Raw genomic sequence first — 21,827 nt, forward strand, 5'->3', positions numbered from 1 at the left:
ATTACAGCAAGTGTCTCATCACTAGAGTTGATATTTTATCCTTGCTTCAACAGTAAAACAGTCTTGCAGTGTTTAGCTTGTAAAAAATGACCACAGAAGCTAAAGTATGGCATTAATTATGATAACATTGTTGTTGTTGTTTTTTAAACCTTTTCTATCACCGTGGACAGCTTATTCAAGTACCATCTGGCATGCATGTTCCTTTGTTGCTCATCATTCATCACCAAAAATGAATTTCTTTTTCAATTCTTATGACTGTACTGATTGTATTGAATAAAATCCACATCTAGCATAACCAATTAATGCTGCAAAGTGATCCAGTGGCGCAATTGGTCAGCACGCGGTATTTATAAGACGGTATCTGTTGAGCAATGCCGAGGTTGTGAGTTCAAGCCTCACCTGGAGCATCTTTGTACACTGTTTTTTTTTCCTTTTCTTATGTCATTAGTCATTGATTATAAACTGCTTCCTTAATATTTAATATGATATTACAAAGGATGGAAGAAAGAAAGAAAAAACAAACACAAACATGATTGTGCATTTAACTTGTCAGCACACATCTGCTTTGGTTCAAATGCACTGCATATCTTCCTTCAGTCAGCCAACAAAACAGCAATGGAAAAGATTAACATACTGTTGGTAAAGCAGTTGCATCAAATTGATTTTCTGCAATATAGCATGATAATCCATACTGACAGCTCTGGATAGTACCAGCACATTTCTTGCTGGACTTGGTAATGCAAAGAACACAGTAAACAGCTTCACTTTTTCCTCAAAAATAAATAATTGACTATTAAAAACCTAACAGTCTTAAATAAGAACATCAGTAAGCACCACTGGCATAATGGATAAGTCACTGCCCTCCTAAGCCAGGGGGTCCAAGTCTCATATGGGGTGGAAGTCATTACAGCAAGTGTCTCATCACTAGAGTTGATATTTTATCCTTGCTTCAACAGTAAAACAGTCTTGCAGTGTTTAGCTTGTAAAAAATGACCACAGAAGCTAAAATATGACATTAATTAAGATAACATTGTTGTTGTTGTTGTTGTTGTTGTTGTTTTTTAAACCTTTTCTATCACCGTGGACAGCTTATTCAAGTACCATCTGGCATGCATGTTCCTTTGTTGCTCATCATTCATCACCAAAAATGATTTTCTTTTTCAATTCTTATGACTGTACTGATTGTATTAAATAAAATCCACATCTAGCATAACCAATCAAAGCTGCAAAGTGCTCCAGTGGCGCAATTGGTCAGCGCGTGGTACTTATAAGATGGTATCTGTTGAGCAATGCCGAGGTTGTGAGTTCAAGCCTCACCTTGAGCATCTTTGTATACTGTTTTTTTTCCTTTTCTTATGTCATTAGTCATTGATTATAAACTGCTACCTTAATATTTAATATGATATTACAAAGGATGGAAGAAAGAAAGAAAAAACACAAACATGATTGTGCATTTAAGTTGTCAGCACACATCTGCTTTGGTTCAAATGCACTGCATATCTTCCTTCAGTCAGCCAACAAAACAGCAATGGAAAAGATTAACATACTGTTGGTAAAGCAGTTGCATCAAATTGATTTTCTGCAATATAGCATGATAATCCATACTGACAGCTCTGGATAGTACCAGCACATTTCTTCCTGGACTTGGTAATGCAAAGAACACAGTAAACAGCTTCAATTTTATTCAAAAATAAATAATTGACTATTAAAAACCTATCAGTCTTAAATAAGGACATCAGTAAGCACCACTGGCATAATGGATAAGGAACTGTTCTCCTAAGCCAGTGCTTGTGGGTTTAAGTCCCGTCTGAGTATGAAGTCATTACAGCAAGTGTCTCATCACTAGAGTTGATATTTTATCCTTGCTTCAACTGTAAAACAGTCTTGCAGTGTTTAGCTTGCAAAAAATGACCACAGAAGCTAAAATATGACATTAATTATAATAACATTGTTGTTGTTGTTTTTTAAACCTTTTCTATCACCGTGGACAGCTTATTCAAGTGCCATCTGGCATGCATGTTCCTTTGTTGCTCATCATTCATCACCAAAAATGATTTTCTTTTTCAATTCTTATGACTGTACTGATTGTATTGAATAAAATCCACATCTAGCAAAACCAACTAATGCTGCAAAGTGCTCCAGTGGTGCAATTGGTCAGCGCGCGGTACTTATAAGACAGTATATGTTGAGCAATGCCGAGCTTGTGAGTTCAAGCCTCACCTGGAGCATCTTTGTATACTGTTTTTTTTCCTTTTCTTATGTCATTAGTCATTGATTATAAACTGCTACCTTAATATTTAATATGATATTACAAACGATGGAAGAAAGAAAGAAAAAACAAACAAACACAAACATGATTGTGCATTTAACTTGTCAGCACACATCTGCTTTGGTTCAAATGCACTGCATATCTTCCTTAAGTCAGCCAACAAAACAGCAATGGAAAAGATTAACATACTGTTGGTAAAGCAGTTGCATCAAATTGATTTTCTGCAATATAGCATGATAATCCATACTGACAGCTCTGGATAGTACCAGCACATTTCTTGCTGGACTTGGTAATGCAAAGAACACAGTAAACAGCTTCACTTTTTCCTCAAAAATAAATAATTGAATATTAAAAACCTTACAGCCTTAAATTAGAACATCAGTAAGCACCACTGGCATAAAGGATAAGTCACTGCCCTCCTAAGCCAGGGGGTCCAAGTACCATATGGGGTGGAAGTCACTACAGCAAGTGTCTCATCACTAGTTGATATTTTATCCTTGCTTCAACTGTAAAACAGTCTTGCAGTGTTTAGCTTGCAAGAAATGACCACAGAAGCTAAAATATGACATTTATTATGATAACATTGTTGTTGTTGTTGTTTTTTAAACCTTTTCTATCACCGTGGACAGCTTATTCAAGTGCCATCTGGCATGCATGTTCCTTTGTTGCTCATCATTCATCACCAAAAATGATTTTCTTTTTCAATTCTTATGACTGTACTGATTGTATTGAATAAAATCCACATCTAGCATAACCAACGAATGCTGCATAGTGCTCCAGTGGCGCAATTGGTCGGCGCGCGGTACTTATAAGACAGTATCTGTTAAGCAATGCCGAGGTTTTGAGTTCAAGCCTCACCTGGAGCATCTTTGTATACTGTTTTTTTTCCTTGTCATTAGTCATTGATTATAAACTGCTACCTTAATATTTAATATGATATTACAAAGGATGGAAGAAAGAAAGAAAAAACACAAACATGATTGTGCATTTAAGTTGTCAGCACACATCTGCTTTGGTTCAAATGCACTGCATATCTTCCTTCAGTCAGCCAACAAAACAGCAATGGAAAAGATTAACATACTGTTGGTAAAGCAGTTGCATCAAATTGATTTTCTGCAATATAGCATGATAATCCATACTGACAGCTCTGGATAGTACCAGCACATTTCTTCCTGGACTTGGTAATGCAAAGAACACAGTAAACAGCTTCAATTTTATTCAAAAATAAATAATTGACTATTAAAAACCTATCAGTCTTAAATAAGGACATCAGTAAGCACCACTGGCATAATGGATAAGGAACTGTTCTCCTAAGCCAGTGCTTGTGGGTTTAAGTCCCGTCTGAGTTGGAAGTCATTACAGCAAGTGTCTCATCACTAGAGTTGATATTTTATCCTTGCTTCAACTGTAAAACAGTCTTGCAGTGTTTAGCTTGCAAAAAATGACCACAGAAGCTAAAATATGACATTAATTATAATAACAATGTTGTTGTTGTTTTTTAAACCTTTTCTATCACCGTGGACAGCTTATTCAAGTGCCATCTGGCATGCATGTTCCTTTGTTGCTCATCATTCATCACCAAAAATGATTTTCTTTTTCAATTCTTATGACTGTACTGATTGTATTGAATAAAATCCACATCTAGCAAAACCAACTAATGCTGCAAAGTGCTCCAGTGGTGCAATTGGTCAGCGCGCGGTACTTATAAGACAGTATATGTTGAGCAATGCTGAGCTTGTGAGTTCAAGCCTCACCTGGAGCATCTTTGTATACTGTTTTTTTTTCCTTTTCTTATGTCATTAGTCATTGATTATAAACTGCTACCTTAATATTTAATATGATATTAGAAACGATGGAAGAAAGAAAGAAAAAACACAAACATGATTGTGCATTTAAGTTGTCAGCACACATCTGCTTTGGTTCAAATGCACTGCATATCTTCCTTCAGTCAGCCAACAAAACAGCAATGGAAAAGATTAACATACTGTTGGTAAAGCAGTTGCATCAAATTGATTTTCTGCAATATAGCATGATAATCCATACTGACAGCTCTGGATAGTACCAGCACATTTCTTGCTGGACTTGGTAATGCAAAGAACACAGTAAACAGCTTCACTTTTTCCTCAAAAATAAAAAATTGACTATTAAAAACCTAACAGTCTTAAATAAGAACATCAGTAAGCACCACTGGCATAATGGATAAGTCACTGCCCTCCTAAGCCAGGGGGTCCAAGTCCCATATGGGGTGGAGATCATTACAGCAAGTGTCTCATCACTAGAGTTGATATTTTATCCTTGCTTCAACAGTAAAACAGTCTTGCAGTGTTTAGCTTGTAAAAAATGACCACAGAAGCTAAAGTATGGCATTAATTATGATAACATTGTTGTTGTTGTTTTTTAAACCTTTTCTATCACCGTGGACAGCTTATTCAAGTACCATCTGGCATGCATGTTCCTTTGTTGCTCATCATTCATCACCAAAAATGAATTTCTTTTTCAATTCTTATGACTGTACTGATTGTATTGAATAAAATCCACATCTAGCATAACCAATTAATGCTGCAAAGTGATCCAGTGGCGCAATTGGTCAGCACGCGGTATTTATAAGACGGTATCTGTTGAGCAATGCCGAGGTTGTGAGTTCAAGCCTCACCTGGAGCATCTTTGTACACTGTTTTTTTTTCCTTTTCTTATGTCATTAGTCATTGATTATAAACTGCTTCCTTAATATTTAATATGATATTACAAAGGATGGAAGAAAGAAAGAAAAAACAAACACAAACATGATTGTGCATTTAACTTGTCAGCACACATCTGCTTTGGTTCAAATGCACTGCATATCTTCCTTCAGTCAGCCAACAAAACAGCAATGGAAAAGATTAACATACTGTTGGTAAAGCAGTTGCATCAAATTGATTTTCTGCAATATAGCATGATAATCCATACTGACAGCTCTGGATAGTACCAGCACATTTCTTGCTGGACTTGGTAATGCAAAGAACACAGTAAACAGCTTCACTTTTTCCTCAAAAATAAATAATTGACTATTAAAAACCTAACAGTCTTAAATAAGAACATCAGTAAGCACCACTGGCATAATGGATAAGTCACTGCCCTCCTAAGCCAGGGGGTCCAAGTCTCATATGGGGTGGAAGTCATTACAGCAAGTGTCTCATCACTAGAGTTGATATTTTATCCTTGCTTCAACAGTAAAACAGTCTTGCAGTGTTTAGCTTGTAAAAAATGACCACAGAAGCTAAAATATGACATTAATTAAGATAACATTGTTGTTGTTGTTGTTGTTGTTGTTGTTGTTTTTTAAACCTTTTCTATCACCGTGGACAGCTTATTCAAGTACCATCTGGCATGCATGTTCCTTTGTTGCTCATCATTCATCACCAAAAATGATTTTCTTTTTCAATTCTTATGACTGTACTGATTGTATTAAATAAAATCCACATCTAGCATAACCAATCAAAGCTGCAAAGTGCTCCAGTGGCGCAATTGGTCAGCGCGTGGTACTTATAAGATGGTATCTGTTGAGCAATGCCGAGGTTGTGAGTTCAAGCCTCACCTTGAGCATCTTTGTATACTGTTTTTTTTCCTTTTCTTATGTCATTAGTCATTGATTATAAACTGCTACCTTAATATTTAATATGATATTACAAAGGATGGAAGAAAGAAAGAAAAAACACAAACATGATTGTGCATTTAAGTTGTCAGCACACATCTGCTTTGGTTCAAATGCACTGCATATCTTCCTTCAGTCAGCCAACAAAACAGCAATGGAAAAGATTAACATACTGTTGGTAAAGCAGTTGCATCAAATTGATTTTCTGCAATATAGCATGATAATCCATACTGACAGCTCTGGATAGTACCAGCACATTTCTTCCTGGACTTGGTAATGCAAAGAACACAGTAAACAGCTTCAATTTTATTCAAAAATAAATAATTGACTATTAAAAACCTATCAGTCTTAAATAAGGACATCAGTAAGCACCACTGGCATAATGGATAAGGAACTGTTCTCCTAAGCCAGTGCTTGTGGGTTTAAGTCCCGTCTGAGTATGAAGTCATTACAGCAAGTGTCTCATCACTAGAGTTGATATTTTATCCTTGCTTCAACTGTAAAACAGTCTTGCAGTGTTTAGCTTGCAAAAAATGACCACAGAAGCTAAAATATGACATTAATTATAATAACATTGTTGTTGTTGTTTTTTAAACCTTTTCTATCACCGTGGACAGCTTATTCAAGTGCCATCTGGCATGCATGTTCCTTTGTTGCTCATCATTCATCACCAAAAATGATTTTCTTTTTCAATTCTTATGACTGTACTGATTGTATTGAATAAAATCCACATCTAGCAAAACCAACTAATGCTGCAAAGTGCTCCAGTGGTGCAATTGGTCAGCGCGCGGTACTTATAAGACAGTATATGTTGAGCAATGCCGAGCTTGTGAGTTCAAGCCTCACCTGGAGCATCTTTGTATACTGTTTTTTTTCCTTTTCTTATGTCATTAGTCATTGATTATAAACTGCTACCTTAATATTTAATATGATATTACAAACGATGGAAGAAAGAAAGAAAAAACAAACAAACACAAACATGATTGTGCATTTAACTTGTCAGCACACATCTGCTTTGGTTCAAATGCACTGCATATCTTCCTTAAGTCAGCCAACAAAACAGCAATGGAAAAGATTAACATACTGTTGGTAAAGCAGTTGCATCAAATTGATTTTCTGCAATATAGCATGATAATCCATACTGACAGCTCTGGATAGTACCAGCACATTTCTTGCTGGACTTGGTAATGCAAAGAACACAGTAAACAGCTTCACTTTTTCCTCAAAAATAAATAATTGAATATTAAAAACCTTACAGCCTTAAATTAGAACATCAGTAAGCACCACTGGCATAAAGGATAAGTCACTGCCCTCCTAAGCCAGGGGGTCCAAGTCCCATATGGGGTGGAAGTCACTACAGCAAGTGTCTCATCACTAGTTGATATTTTATCCTTGCTTCAACTGTAAAACAGTCTTGCAGTGTTTAGCTTGCAAGAAATGACCACAGAAGCTAAAATATGACATTTATTATGATAACATTGTTGTTGTTGTTGTTTTTTAAACCTTTTCTATCACCGTGGACAGCTTATTCAAGTGCCATCTGGCATGCATGTTCCTTTGTTGCTCATCATTCATCACCAAAAATGATTTTCTTTTTCAATTCTTATGACTGTACTGATTGTATTGAATAAAATCCACATCTAGCATAACCAACGAATGCTGCATAGTGCTCCAGTGGCGCAATTGGTCGGCGCGCGGTACTTATAAGACAGTATCTGTTAAGCAATGCCGAGGTTTTGAGTTCAAGCCTCACCTGGAGCATCTTTGTATACTGTTTTTTTTCCTTGTCATTAGTCATTGATTATAAACTGCTACCTTAATATTTAATATGATATTACAAAGGATGGAAGAAAGAAAGAAAAAACACAAACATGATTGTGCATTTAAGTTGTCAGCACACATCTGCTTTGGTTCAAATGCACTGCATATCTTCCTTCAGTCAGCCAACAAAACAGCAATGGAAAAGATTAACATACTGTTGGTAAAGCAGTTGCATCAAATTGATTTTCTGCAATATAGCATGATAATCCATACTGACAGCTCTGGATAGTACCAGCACATTTCTTCCTGGACTTGGTAATGCAAAGAACACAGTAAACAGCTTCAATTTTATTCAAAAATAAATAATTGACTATTAAAAACCTATCAGTCTTAAATAAGGACATCAGTAAGCACCACTGGCATAATGGATAAGGAACTGTTCTCCTAAGCCAGTGCTTGTGGGTTTAAGTCCCGTCTGAGTTGGAAGTCATTACAGCAAGTGTCTCATCACTAGAGTTGATATTTTATCCTTGCTTCAACTGTAAAACAGTCTTGCAGTGTTTAGCTTGCAAAAAATGACCACAGAAGCTAAAATATGACATTAATTATAATAACAATGTTGTTGTTGTTTTTTAAACCTTTTCTATCACCGTGGACAGCTTATTCAAGTGCCATCTGGCATGCATGTTCCTTTGTTGCTCATCATTCATCACCAAAAATGATTTTCTTTTTCAATTCTTATGACTGTACTGATTGTATTGAATAAAATCCACATCTAGCAAAACCAACTAATGCTGCAAAGTGCTCCAGTGGTGCAATTGGTCAGCGCGCGGTACTTATAAGACAGTATATGTTGAGCAATGCTGAGCTTGTGAGTTCAAGCCTCACCTGGAGCATCTTTGTATACTGTTTTTTTTTCCTTTTCTTATGTCATTAGTCATTGATTATAAACTGCTACCTTAATATTTAATATGATATTAGAAACGATGGAAGAAAGAAAGAAAAAACACAAACATGATTGTGCATTTAAGTTGTCAGCACACATCTGCTTTGGTTCAAATGCACTGCATATCTTCCTTCAGTCAGCCAACAAAACAGCAATGGAAAAGATTAACATACTGTTGGTAAAGCAGTTGCATCAAATTGATTTTCTGCAATATAGCATGATAATCCATACTGACAGCTCTGGATAGTACCAGCACATTTCTTGCTGGACTTGGTAATGAAAGAACACAGTAAACAGCTTCACTTTTTCCTCAAAAATAAAAAATTGACTATTAAAAACCTAACAGTCTTAAATAAGAACATCAGTAAGCACCACTGGCATAATGGATAAGTCACTGCCCTCCTAAGCCAGGGGGTCCAAGTCCCATATGGGGTGGAGATCATTACAGCAAGTGTCTCATCACTAGAGTTGATATTTTATCCTTGCTTCAACAGTAAAACAGTCTTGCAGTGTTTAGCTTGTAAAAAATGACCACAGAAGCTAAAGTATGGCATTAATTATGATAACATTGTTGTTGTTGTTTTTTAAACCTTTTCTGTCACCGTGGACAGCTTATTCAAGTACAATCTGGCATGCATGTTCCTTTGTTGCTCATCATTCATCACCAAAAATGATTTTCTTTTCAATTCTTATGACTGTACTGATTGTATTGAATAAAATCCACATCTAGCATAACCAATTAATTCTGCAAAGTGATCCAGTGGCGCAATTGGTCAGCGCGCGGTATTTATAAGACAGTATCTGTTGAGCAATGCCGAGGTTGTGAGTTCAAGCCTCACCTGGAGCATCTTTGTATACTGTTTTTTTTTTTTCCTTTTCTTATGTCATTAGTCATTGATTATAAACTGCTTCCTTAATATTTAATATGATATTACAAAGGATGGAAGAAAGAAAGAAAAAACAAACACAAACATGATTGTGCATTTAACTTGTCAGCACACATCTGCTTTGGTTCAAATGCACTGCATATCTTCCTTCAGTCAGCCAACAAAACAGCAATGGAAAAGATTAACATACTGTTGGTAGAGCAGTTGCATCAAATTGATTTTCTGCAATATAGCATGATAATCCATACTGACAGCTCTGGATAGTACCAGCACATTTCTTGCTGGACTTGGTAATGCAAAGAACACAGTAAACAGCTTCACTTTTTCCTCAAAAATAAATAATTGACTATTAAAAACCTAACAGTCTTAAATAAGAACATCAGTAAGCACCACTGGCATAATGGATAAGTCACTGCCCTCCTAAGCCAGGGGGTCCAAGTCCCATATGGGGTGGAAGTCATTACAGCAAGTGTCTCTTCACTAGAGTTGATATTTTATCCTTGCTTCAACAGTAAAACAGTCTTGCAGTGTTTAGCTTGTAAAAAATAACCACATAAGCTAAAATATGACATTAATTAAGATAACATTGTTGTTGTTGTTTTTTAAACCTTTTCTATCACTGTGGACAGCTTATTCAAGTACCATCTGGCATGCATGTTCCTTTGTTGCTCATCATTCATCACCAAAAATGATTTTCTTTTTCAATTCTTATGACTGTTCTGATTGTATTAAATAAAATCCACATCTAGCATAACCAACCAAAGCTGCAAAGTGCTCCAGTGGCGCAATTGGTCAGCGCGTGGTACTTATAAAATGATATCTGTTGAGCAATGCTGAGGTTGTGAGTTCAAGCCTCACCTGGAGCATCTTTGTATACTGTTTTTTTTCCTTTTCTTATGTCATTAGTCATTGATTATAAACTGCTACCTTAATATTTAATATGATATTACAAAGGATGGAAGAAAGAAAGAAAAAACACAAACATGTTTGTGCATTTAAGTTGTCAGCACACATCTGCTTTGGTTCAAATGCACTGCATATCTTCCTTCAGTCAGCCAACAAAACAGCAATGGAAAAGATTAACATACTGTTGGTAAAGCAGTTGCATCAAATTGATTTTCTGCAATATAGCATGATAATCCATACTGACAGCTCTGGATAGTACCAGCACATTTCTTCCTGGACTTGGTAATGCAAAGAACATAGTAAACAGCTTCAATTTTATTCAAAAATAAATAATTGATTATTAAAAACCTATCAGTCTTAAATAAGGACATCAGTAAGCACCACTGGCATAATGGATAAGGAACTGTTCTCCTAAACCAGTGCTTGTGGGTTTAAGTCCCGTCTGAGTTGGAAGTCATTACAGCAAGTGTCTCATCACTAGAGTTGATATTTTATCCTTGCTTCAACTGTAAAACAGTCTTGCAGTGTTTAGCTTGCAAAAAATGACCACAGAAGCTAAAATATGACATTAATTATAATAACATTGTTGTTGTTGTTGTTTTTTAAACCTTTTCTATCACCGTGGACAGCTTATTCAAGTGCCATCTGGCATGCATGTTCCTTTGTTGCTCATCATTCATCACCAAAAATGATTTTCTTTTTCAATTCTTATGACTGTACTGATTGTATTGAATAAAATCCACATCTAGCAAAACCAACTAATGCTGCAAAGTGCTCCAGTGGTGCAATTGGTCAGCGCGCGGTACTTATAAGACAGTATATGTTGAGCAATGCCGAGCTTGTGAGTTCAAGCCTCACCTGGAGCATCTTTGTATACTGTTTTTTTTCCTTTTCTTATGTCATTAGTCATTGATTATAAACTGCTACCTTAATATTTAATATGATATTACAAATGATGGAAGAAAGAAAGAAAAAACACAAACATGATTGTGCATTTAAGTTGTCAGCACACATCTGCTTTGGTTCAAATGCACTGCATATCTTCCTTCAGTCAGCCAACAAAACAGCAATGGAAAAGATTAACATACTGTTGGTAAAGCAGTTGCATCAAGTTGATTTTCTGCAATATAGCATGATAATCCATACTGACAGCTCTGGATAGTACCAGCACATTTCTTGCTGGACTTGGTAATGCAAAGAACACAGTAAACAGCTTCTCTTTTCCCTCAAAAATAAATAATTGACTATTAAAAACCTAACAGTCTTAAATTAGAACATCAGTAAGCACCACTGGCATAATGGATAAGTCACTGCCCTCCTAAGCAAGGGGGTCCAAGTCCCATATGGGGTGGAAGTCATTACAGCAAGTGTCTCATCACTAGTTGATATTTTATCCTTGCTTCAACTGTAAAACAGTCTTGCAGTGTTTAGCTTGCAAGAAATGACCACAGAAGCTAAAATATGACATTTATTATGATAACATTGTTGTTGTTGTTTTTTAAACCTTTTCTATCACAGTGGACAGCTTATTCAAGTACCATCTGGCATGCATGTTCCTTTGTTGCTCATCATTCATCACCAAAAATGATTTTCTTTTTCAATTCTTATGACTGTACTGATTGTATTAAATAAAATCCACATCTAGCATAACCAACTAATGCTGCATAGTGCTCCAGTGGCGCAATTGGTCAGCGCACGGTACTTATAAGACAGTATCTGTTAAGCAATGCCGAGGTTTTGAGTTCAAGCCTCACCTGGAGCATCTTTGTATACTGTTTTTTTTCCTTGTCATTAGTCATTGATTATAAACTGCTACCTTAATATTTAATATGATATTACAAAGGATGGAAGAAAGAAAGAAAAAACACAAACATGATTGTGCATTTAAGTTGTCAGCACACATCTGCTTTGGTTCAAATGCACTGCATATCTTCCTTCAGTCAGCCAACAAAACAGCAATGGAAAAGATTAACATACTGTTGGTAAAGCAGTTGCATCAAATTGATTTTCTGCAATATAGCATGATAATCTATACTGACAGCTCTGGATAGTACCAGCACATTTCTTCCTGGACTTGGTAATGCAAAGAACACAGTAAACAGCTTCAATTTTATTCAAAAATAAATAATTGATTATTAAAAACCTATCAGTCTTAAATAAGGACATCACTAAGCACCACTGGCATAATGGATAAGGCACTGTTCTCCTAAGCCAGTGGTTGTGGGTTTAAGTCCCGTCTGAGTTGGAAGTCATTACAGCAAGTATCTCATCACTAGAGTTGATATTTTATCCTTGCTTCAACTGTAAAACAGTCTTGCAGTGTTTAGCTTGTAAAAAATTACCACAGAAGCTTATATATGACAAAAATAACATTGTTGTTTTTTTAAACCTTTTCTATCACCGTGGACAGCTTATTCGAGTGCCATCTGGCATGCATGTTCCTTTGTTTCTCATCATTCATCACCAAAAATGATTTTCTTTTTCAATTCTTATGACTGTACTGATTGTATTGAATAAAATCCACATCTAGCATAACCAATTAATGCTTCAAAGTGCTCCAGTGGCGCAATTGGTCAGTACTCTTTACTTATAAGACAGTATCTGTTGAGCAATGCCAAGGTTGTGAGTTCAAGCCTCTCCTGGACCATGTTTGTGTACTGGTTTTTTTTCCTTTTCTTATGTCATTAGTCATTGATTATAAACTGCCACCTTAATTTTTAATATGATATTACAAAGGATGGAAGAAAGAAAGAAAAAACACAAACATGATTGTGCATTTAAGTTGTCAGCACACATCTGCTTTGGTTCAAATGAACTGCATATCTTCCTTCAGTCAGCCAACAAAACAGCAATGGAAAAGATTAACATACTGTTGGTAAAGCAGTTGCATCAAATTGATTTTCTGCAATATAGCATGATAATCCATACTGACAGCTCTGGATAGTACCAGCACATTTCTTGCTGGACTTGGTAATGCAAAGAACACAGTAAACAGCTTCACTTTTTCCTCAAAAATAAATAATTGACTATTAAAAAACCTAACAGTCTTAACTAAGAACATCAGTAAGCACCACTGGCATAATGGATAAGTCACAGCCCTCCTAAGCCAGGGGGTCCAAGTCCCATATGGGGTGGAAGTCACTACAGCAAGTGTCTCATCACTAGAGTTGATATTTTATCCTTGCTTCAACTGTAAAACAGTCTTGCAGTGTTTAGCTTGCAAAAAATGACCACAGAAGCTAAAATATGACATTTATTATGATAACATTGTTGTTGTTGTTTTTAAACCTTTTCTATCACCGTGGACAGCTTATTCAAGTACCATCTGGCATGCATGTTCCTTTGTTGCTCATCATTCATCACCAAAAATGATTTTCTTTTTCAATTCTTATGACTGTACTGATTGTATTGAATAAAATCCACATCTAGCATAACCAATTAATGCTGCAAAGTGATCCAGTGGCGCAATTGGTCAGCGCGCAGTACGCAGCAATGCCGAGGTTGTGAGTTCAAGCCTCACCTGGAGCATCTTGTATACTGTTTTTTTTCCTTTTCTTATGTCATTAGTCATTGATTTTAAATTGCTACCTTAATATTTAATATGATATTACAAAGGATGGAAGAAAGAAAGAAAAAACACAAACATGATTGTGCATTTAAGTTGTCAGCACACATCTGCTTTGGTTCAAATGCACTGCATATCTTCCTTCAGTCAGCCAACAAAACAGCAATGGAAAAGATTAACATACTGTTGGTAAAGCAGTTGCATCAAATTGATTTTCTGCAATATAGCATGATAATCCATACTGACAGCTCTGGTTAGTACCAGCACATTTCTTGCTGGACTTGGTAATGCAAAGAACACAGTAAACAGCTTCAATTTTTTTCAAAAATAAATAATTGACTATTAAAAACCTATCAGTCTTAAATAAGTCGTCACTAAGCACCACTGGCATAATGGATAAGGCACTGTTCTCCTAAGCCAGTGGTTGTGGGTTTAAGTCCCGTCTGAGTTGGAAGTCATTACAGCAAGTATCTCATCACTAGAGTTGATATTTTATCCTTGCTTCAACTGTAAAACAGTCTTGCAGTGTTTAGCTTGTAAACAATGACCACAGAAGCTTAAATATGACAAAAATAACATTGTTGTTTTTTTTTTAAACCTTTTCTATCACCGTGGACAGCTTATTCAAGTGCCATCTGGCATGCATGTTCCTTTGTTGCTCATCATTCATCACCAAAAATGATTTTCTTTATCAATTCTTATGACTGTACTGATTGTATTGAATAAAATCCACATCTAGCATAACCAACTAATGCTACAAAGTGCTCCAGTGGCGCAATTAGTCAGCGCTCGGTACTTATAAGACAGTATCTTCTGAGCAATGCCAAGGTTGTGAGCTCAAGCCTCACCTGGAGCATCTTTGTGTCCTGGTTTTTTTCCTTTTCTTATGTCATTAGTCATTGATTATAAACTGCTTCCTTAATATTTAATATGATATTACAAAGGATGGAAGAAAGAAAGAAAAAACACAAACATGATTGTGCATTTAAGTTGTCAGCACACATCTGCTTTGGTTCAAATGAACTGCATATCTTCCTTCCGTCAGCCAACAAAACAGCAATGGAAAAGATTAATATACTGTTGGTAAAGCAGTTGCATCAAATTGATTTTCTGCAATATAGCATGATAATCCATACTGACAGCTCTGGATAGTACCAGCACATTTCTTGCTGGACTTGGTAATGCAAAGAACACAGTAAACAGCTACACTTTTTCCTCAAAAATAAATAATTGACTATTAAAAACCTAACAGTCTTAAATAAGAACATCAGTAAGCACCACTGGCATAATGGATAAGTCACTGCCCTCCTAAGCCATGGGGTCCAAGTCCCATATGGGGTGGAAGTCATTACAGCAAGTGTCTCATCACTAGAGTTGATATTTTATCCTTGCTTCAACTGTAAAACAGTCTTGCAGTGTTTAGCTTGCAAAAAATGACCACAGAAGCTAAAATATGACATTTATTATGATAACATTGTTGTTGGTTTTTTTAAACCTTTTCTATCACAGTGGACAGCTTATTCAAGTACCATCTGGCATACATGTTCCTTTGTTGCTCATCATTCATCACCAAAAATGATTTTCTTTTTCAATTCTTATGACTGTACTGATTGTATTGAATAAAATCCACATCTAGCATAACCAATTAATGCTGCAAAGTGCTCCAGTGGCGCAATTGGTCAGCGCGCGGTAATTTTAAGACAGTATCTGTTGAGCAATGCTGAGGTTGTGAGTTTAAGCCTCACCTGGAGCATCTTTGTATACTGTTTTTTTTCCTTTTCTTATGTAATTAGTCATTGATTATAAACTGCTACCTTAATATTTAATATGATATTACAAAGGATGGAAGAAAGAAAGAAAAAACACAAACATGATTGTGCATTTAAGTTGTCAGCACACATCTGCTTTGGTTCAAATGAACTGCATATCTTCCTTCAGTCAGCCAACAAAACAGCAATGGAAAAGATTAACATACTGTTGGTAAAGCAGTTGCATCAAATTGATTTTCTGCAATATAGCATGATAATCCATACTGACAGCTCTGGATAGTACCAGCACATTTCTTGCTGGACTTGGTAATGCAAAGAACACAATAAACAGCTTCACTTTTTCCTCAAAAATAAATAATTGACTATTAAAAAACCTAACAGTCTTAACTAAGAACATCAGTAAGCACCACTGGCATAATGGATAAGTCACTGCCCTCCTAAGCCAGGGGGTCCAAGTCCCATATGGGGTGGAAGTCACTACAGCAAGTGTCTCATCACTAGAGTTGATATTTTATCCTTGCTTCAACTGTAAAACAGTCTTGCAGTGTTTAGCTTGCAAAAAATGACCACAGAAGCTAAAATATGACATTTATTATGATAACATTGTTGTTGTTGTTTTTAAACCTTTTCTATCACCGTGGACAGCTTATTCAAGTACCATCTGGCATGCATGTTCCTTTGTTGCTCATCATTCATCACCAAAAATGATTTTCTTTTTCAATTCTTATGACTGTACTGATTGTATTGAATAAAATCCACATCTAGCATAACCAATTAATGCTGCAAAGTGATCCAGTGGCGCAATTGGTCAGCGCGCAGTACGCAGCAATGCCGAGGTTGTGAGTTCAAGCCTCACCTGGAGCATCTTGTATACTGTTTTTTTTCCTTTTCTTATGTCATTAGTCATTGATTTTAAATTGCTACCTTAATATTTAATATGATGTTACAAAGGATGGAAGAAAGAAAGAAAAAACACAAACATGATTGTGCATTTAAGTTGTCAGCACACATCTGCTTTGGTTCAAATGCACTGCATATCTTCCTTCAGTCAGCCAACAAAACAGCAATGGAAAAGATTAACATACTGTTGGTTAAGCGGTTGCATCAAATTGATTTTCTGCAATATAGCATGATAATCCATACTGACAGCTCTGGTTAGTACCAGCACATTTCTTGCTGGACTTGGTAATGCAAAGAACACAGTAAACAGCTTAACTTTTTGCTCAAAAATAAATAATTGACTATTAAAATCCTTAGAGTCTTAAATAAGAACATCAGTAAGCACCCCTGGCATAATGGATAAGTCACTGCCCTCCTAAGCCAGGGGGTCCATGTCCCATATGGGGTGGAAGTCATTACAGCAAGTGTCTCATCACTAGAGTTGATATTTTATCCTTGCTTCAACTGTAAAACAGTCTTGCAGTGTTTAGCTTGCAAAAAATGACCACAGAAGCTAAAATATGACATTTATTATGATAACATTGTTGTTGTTGTTTTTTAAACCTTTTCTATCACCGTGGACAGCTTATTCAAGTGCCATCTGGCATGCATGTTCCTTTGTTGCTCATCATTCATCACCAAAAATGATTTTCTTTTTCAATTCTTATAACTGTACTGATTGTATTGAATAAAATCCACATCTAGCATAACCAATTAATGCTGCAAAGTGCTCCAGTGGCGCAATTGGTCAGCGCGCGGTACTTATAAGACAGTATCTGTTGAGCAATGCCGAGGTTGTGAGTTCAAGCCTCACCTGGAGCAGCTTTGTATACTGTTTTTTTTCTTTTCTTATGTCATTAGTCATTGATTACCTGCTACCTTAATATTTAATATGATATTACAAAGGATGGAAGTAAGAAAGAAAAAACACAAACATGATTGTGCATTTAAGTTGTCAGCACACATCTGCTTTGGTTCAAATGCACTGCATATCTTCCTTCAGTCAGCCAACAAAACAGCAATGGAAAAGATTAACATACTGTTGGTAAAGCAGTTGCATCAAATTGATTTTCTGCAATATAGCATGATAATCCATACTGACAGCTCTGGTTAGTACCAGCACATTTCTTACTGGACTTGGTAATGCAAAGAACACAGTAAACAGCTTCACTTTTTTTCAAAAATAAATAATTGTCTATTAAAAACCTATCAGTCTTCAATAAGGACATCAGTAAGCACCACTGGTATAATGGATAAGTCACTGCCCTCCTAAGCCAGGGGGTCCAAGTCCCATATGGGGTGGAAGTCATTACAGCAAGTGTCTCATCACTAGAGTTGATATTTTAGCCTTGCTTCAACTGTAAAACAGTCTTGCAGTGTTTAGCTTGCAAAAAATGACCACAGAAGCTAAAATATGACATTTATTATGATAACATTGTTGTTGTTTTTTTTAAACCTTTTCTATCACAGTGGACAGCTTATTCAAGTACCATCTGACATGCATGTTCATTTGTTGCTCATAATTCATCACCAAAAATGATTTTCTTTTTCAATTCTTATGACTGTACTGATTGTATTGAATAAAATCCACATCTAGCATAACCAATTAATGCTGCAAAGTGCTCCAGTGGCGCAATTGGTCAGCGCACGGTACTTATAAGACAGTATCTGTTAAGCAATGCCGAGGTTGTGAGTTCAAGCCTCACCTGGAGCATCTTTGTATACTGTTTTTGTTCCTTATGTAATTAGTCATTGATTATAAACTGCTACTTTAATATTTAATATGATATTACAAAGGATGGAAGAAAGAAAGAAAAAACACAAACATGATTGTGCATTTAAGTTGTCAGCACACATCTGCTTTGGTTCAAATGCACTGCATATCTTCCTTCAGTCAGCCAACAAAACAGCAATGGAAAAGATTAACATACTGTTGGTAAAGCAGTTGCATCAAATTGATTTTCTGCAATATAGCATGATAATCCATACTGACAGCTCTGGTTAGTACCAGCACATTTCTTGCTGGACTTGGTAATGCAAAGAACACAGTAAACAGCTTCACTTTTTTTCAAAAAAATAATAATAATTGACTATTAAAAACCTATCAGTCTTAAATAAGGACATCAGTAAGCACCACTGGCATAATGGATAAAGCACTGTTCTCCTAAGCCAGTGGTTGTGGGTTTAAGTCCCGTCTGAGTTGGAAGTCATTACAGCAAGTGTCTCATCACTCGAGTTGATATTTTATCCTTGCTTCAACTGTAAAACAGTCTTGCAGTGTTTAGCTTGCAAAAAATGACCACAGAAGCTAAAATATGACATTTATTATGATAACATTGTTGTTGTTGTTTTTTAAACCTTTTCTATCACCGTGGACAGCTTATTCAAGTGCCATCTGGCATGCATGTTCCTTTGTTGCTCATCATTCATCACCAAAAATGATTTTCTTTTTCAATTCTTATAACTGTACTGATTGTATTGAATAAAATCCACATCTAGCATAACCAATTAATGCTGCAAAGTGCTCCAGTGGCGCAATTGGTCAGCGCGCGGTACTTATAAGACAGTATCTGTTGAGCAATGCCGAGGTTGTGAGTTCAAGCCTCACCTGGAGCAGCTTTGTATACTGTTTTTTTTCTTTTCTTATGTCATTAGTCATTGATTACCTGCTACCTTAATATTTAATATGATATTACAAAGGATGGAAGTAAGAAAGAAAAAACACAAACATGATTGTGCATTTAAGTTGTCAGCACACATCTGCTTTGGTTCAAATGCACTGCATATCTTCCTTCAGTCAGCCAACAAAACAGCAATGGAAAAGATTAACATACTGTTGGTAAAGCAGTTGCATCAAATTGATTTTCTGCAATATAGCATGATAATCCATACTGACAGCTCTGGATAGTACCAGCACATTTCTTGCTGGACTTGGTAATGCAAAGAACACAGTAAACAGCTTCAATTTTTTTCAAAAATAAATAATTGACTATTAAAAACCTAACTGTCCTAAATAAGAACATCAGTAAGCACCACTGGCATAATGGGTAAGGCACTGTTCTCCTAAGCCTGTGGTTGTGGCTTTAAGTCCCGTCTGAGTTGGAAGTCATTACAGCAAGTGTCTCATCACTAGAGTTGATATTTTATCCTTGCTTCAACTGTAAAACAGTCTTGCAGTGTTTAGCTTGTAAAAAATGACCACAGAAGCTAAAATATGACATTAATTATGATAACATTGTTGTTGTTGTTTTTTTAAACCTTTTCTATCACCGTGGACAGCTTATTCAAGTGCCATCTGGCTTGCATGTTCCTTTGTTGCTCATCATTCATCACCAAAAATGATTTTCTTTTTCAATTCTTATGACTGTACTGATTGTATTGAATAAAATCCACATCTAGCATAACCAAATAATGCTGCAAAGCGCTCCAGTGGCGCAATTGGTCAGCACGCGGTACTTATAAGACAGTATCTGTTGAGCAATGCCGAGGTTTTGAGATCAAGCCTCACCTGGAGCATCTTTGTATACTGTTTTTTTTCCTTGTCATTAGTCATTGATTATAAACTGCTACCTTAATATTTAATAGGATATTACAAAGGATGGAAGAAAGAAAGAAAAAACACAAACATGATTGTGCATTTAAGTTGTCAGCACACATCTGCTTTGGTTCAAATGCACTGCATATCTTCCTTCAGTCAGCCAACAAAACAGCAATGGAAAAGATTAACATACTATTGGTAAAGCAGTTGCATTAAATTGATTTTCTGCAATATAGCATGATAATCCATACTGACAGCTCTGGTTAGTACCAGCACATTTCTTGCTGGACTTGGAAAAGCAAAGAACACAGTAAACAGCTTCACTTTTTTTCAAAAATAAATAATTGACTATTAAAAACCTATCAGTCTTAAATAAGGACATCAGTAAGCACCACTGGCATAATGGATAAGTCACTGCCCTCCTAAGCCAGGGGGTCCAAGTCCCATATGGGGTGGAAGTCATTACAGCAAGTGTCTCATCACTAGAGTTGATATTTTATCCTTGCTTCAACTGTAAAACAGTCTTGCAGTGTTTAGCTTGCAAAAAATTACCACAGAAGCTAAAATATGACATTTATTATGATAACATTGTTGTTGTTTTTTTTTAAACCTTTTCTATCACAGTGGACAGCTTATTCAAGTACCATCTGGCATACATGTTCCTTTGTTGCTCATCATTCATCACCAAAAATGATTTTCTTTTTCAATTCTTTTGACTGTACTGATTGTATTGAATAAAATCCACATCTAGCATAACCAACTAATGCTGCAAAGTGCTCCAGTGGCGCAATTGGTCAGCGCGCGGTACTTATAAGACAGTATCTGTTGAGCAATGCCGAGGTTGTGAGTTCAAGCCTCACCTGGAGCATCTTTGTATACTGTTTTTGTTCCTTATGTAATTAGTCATTGATTATAAACTGCTACCTTAATATTTAATATGATATTACAAAGGATGGAAGAAAGAAAGAAAAAACACAAACATGATTGTGCATTTAAGTTGTCAGCACACATCTGTTTTGGTTCAAATGCACTGCATATCTTCCTTCAGTCAGCCAACAAAACAGCAATGGAAAAGATTAACATACTGTTGGTAAAGCAGTTGCATCAAATTGATTTTCTGAAATATAGCATGATAATCCATACTGACAGCTCTGGTTAGTACCAGCACATTTCTTGCTGGACTTGGTAATGCAAAGAACACAGTAAACAGCTTCACTTTTTTTCAAAAATAAATAATTGTCTATTAAAAACCTATCAGTCTTCAATAAGGACATCAGTAAGCACCACTGGTATAATGGATAAGTCACTGCCCTCCTAAGCCAGGGGGTCCAAGTCCCATATGGGGTGGAAGTCATTACAGCAAGTGTCTCATCACTAGAGTTGATATTTTAGCCTTGCTTCAACTGTAAAACAGTCTTGCAGTGTTTAGCTTGCAAAAAATGACCACAGAAGCTAATATATGACATTTATTATGATAACATTGTTGTTGTTTTTTTTAAACCTTTTCTATCACAGTGGACAGCTTATTCAAGTACCATCTGACATGCATGTTCATTTGTTGCTCATAATTCATCACCAAAAATGATTTTCTTTTTCAATTCTTATGACTGTACTGA

At 36.0% G+C, this 21,827-nt stretch overlaps 5 non-coding genes across 5 annotated transcripts; all 5 read left to right on the forward strand.

Moving 5' to 3' along the window:
* Window positions 1-10,267: 10,267 nt before the first annotated feature.
* Window positions 10,268-10,360, forward strand: TRNAI-UAU (transfer RNA isoleucine (anticodon UAU)). Its single transcript is given in 2 exon segments — window positions 10,268-10,305; window positions 10,325-10,360. It is a non-coding gene; the product is annotated as a tRNA-Ile (tRNA).
* Window positions 10,361-17,402: 7,042 nt separating this feature from the next.
* Window positions 17,403-17,495, forward strand: TRNAI-UAU (transfer RNA isoleucine (anticodon UAU)). The gene is given in 2 exon segments: window positions 17,403-17,440; window positions 17,460-17,495. It is a non-coding gene; the product is annotated as a tRNA-Ile (tRNA).
* Window positions 17,496-18,294: 799 nt separating this feature from the next.
* TRNAI-UAU (transfer RNA isoleucine (anticodon UAU)) lies at window positions 18,295-18,387 on the forward strand. The gene is given in 2 exon segments: window positions 18,295-18,332; window positions 18,352-18,387. It is a non-coding gene; the product is annotated as a tRNA-Ile (tRNA).
* An 809-nt stretch (window positions 18,388-19,196) lies between these two features.
* TRNAI-UAU (transfer RNA isoleucine (anticodon UAU)) lies at window positions 19,197-19,289 on the forward strand. The gene is given in 2 exon segments: window positions 19,197-19,234; window positions 19,254-19,289. It is a non-coding gene; the product is annotated as a tRNA-Ile (tRNA).
* Window positions 19,290-20,986: 1,697 nt separating this feature from the next.
* Window positions 20,987-21,079, forward strand: TRNAI-UAU (transfer RNA isoleucine (anticodon UAU)). The gene is given in 2 exon segments: window positions 20,987-21,024; window positions 21,044-21,079. It is a non-coding gene; the product is annotated as a tRNA-Ile (tRNA).
* The last annotated feature ends 748 nt before the right edge of the window (window positions 21,080-21,827 follow it).

This window comes from Pseudophryne corroboree, chromosome 4 (genome assembly GCF_028390025.1).
Source record: "Pseudophryne corroboree isolate aPseCor3 chromosome 4, aPseCor3.hap2, whole genome shotgun sequence".
Taxonomy (NCBI): Eukaryota; Metazoa; Chordata; class Amphibia; order Anura; family Myobatrachidae; genus Pseudophryne; species Pseudophryne corroboree.